Source organism: Pteropus vampyrus, unplaced genomic scaffold, assembly GCF_000151845.1.
Source record: "Pteropus vampyrus isolate Shadow unplaced genomic scaffold, Pvam_2.0 Scaffold10696, whole genome shotgun sequence".
NCBI classification, from domain to species: Eukaryota; Metazoa; Chordata; class Mammalia; order Chiroptera; family Pteropodidae; genus Pteropus; species Pteropus vampyrus.
In genome coordinates this window covers 1,127-2,342 of record NW_011899477.1, presented here as the reverse complement: position 1 = coordinate 2,342, position 1,216 = coordinate 1,127, and the positions used below count along the sequence as shown (strand labels likewise).

General features: G+C 38.9%; 1 pseudogene; it reads left to right on the top strand.

Annotated features, from left to right (window-relative positions):
• The first annotated feature begins 434 nt into the window (after positions 1 to 434).
• On the top strand, positions 435 to 553 carry LOC111734967 (annotated as a pseudogene).
• Positions 554 to 1,216: the final 663 nt, after the last annotated feature.

Genomic DNA, 1,216 nt, shown 5'->3' with positions numbered 1-1,216 from the left:
TCCCCCACATTCCATGAATAGCCTGTTTTCAGCAGTTTTTATTTCTGTTCATACATAAAATATTAGTTCTTTCTCCTTCCCCCTTAACCTCTGGCCTTGAGAGTGACTTTAAGTAATAACTAGGAGAAAAGCAATACAAGGAAACTCTTCAGTCTTTCCATTTTCCCCTTAGATGTCACAGCAGCTCACCCCAGAACTCTCCATTCAGGAACCCTGGTGCAGAAACCAAAAGGTCATGGGCAGAGTCGTGATCCAGAAGAACTGGCTAAATTCCACCATTCCCAGGATATTACAGCAACCACCTTCACAGAGTGACGCTAGAGAAAAATCAAACTAGCCCCAAGAAGTTTCTTGACAGAATGGAACAGAAGTCCAGAATACTCTCCCTGCACATTAAAATCCTCTGGGGAGCTTTAAAATAATACTCGCATTCAGTCTATGGCCATGCTACCCTGAACAAGCCAGATCCCGTCTGATCTCGGAAGCTAAGCAGGGTTGGGCCTGGTTAGTACTTGGATGGGAGACCACCTAGGAAGACCAGGCCCTGTAGGCGTAAAAAATAAAAAAAATAAGGGATTGGAAACTGACAAGGTCCTTGCAATCTGTGAGGTCAGCCAAGGGTTGCTTTACCTAAAAAATAAAAAAATAATAAAAGTAGATAAAAATAAAAAAATAATAAAAATAAAATAAATTAAAATAAAAACACTCAGATTCAGGCTTGCCCCAAACTAACTAAATCAGAATCTCTGAGCTTGGAGACTGGACTGGATATTATTAAAATCCCCTCAGGTAATTGTATTAAGCAGCCAAGGGTGAGAATTTGTGTTCTAAAGATCCAATGAACAGATAATTTATATAATATAGTTGCTTATTAAGGGTGGTTTTCTAACAAAATGTGTAATTCGTGACTAATCTAGTTATCTAAAATGAAGAATTAACCCCAGGGTTTGCCTTACTTCATTTTTTGAGTTCACAGGCAGGTACTAATTTATAAAGTGATAGATTGCACAAGGTGTTCAGGGAGGTGGGTTAGAGTCACCAAAAGAAAAGTACTCTAATTTATGAGAGCAGGTACTGTGTCTTGTACATCTCTGAATACTGGTCGCCTAACATAGCTAACGTCTGCACAGAGTGGGTTCACTATAACTACTAAATGTGACTGAATTGCCAGGATAAATTTTTTGTCTGGATTTGTCTGATAGACCTAGATACTAAA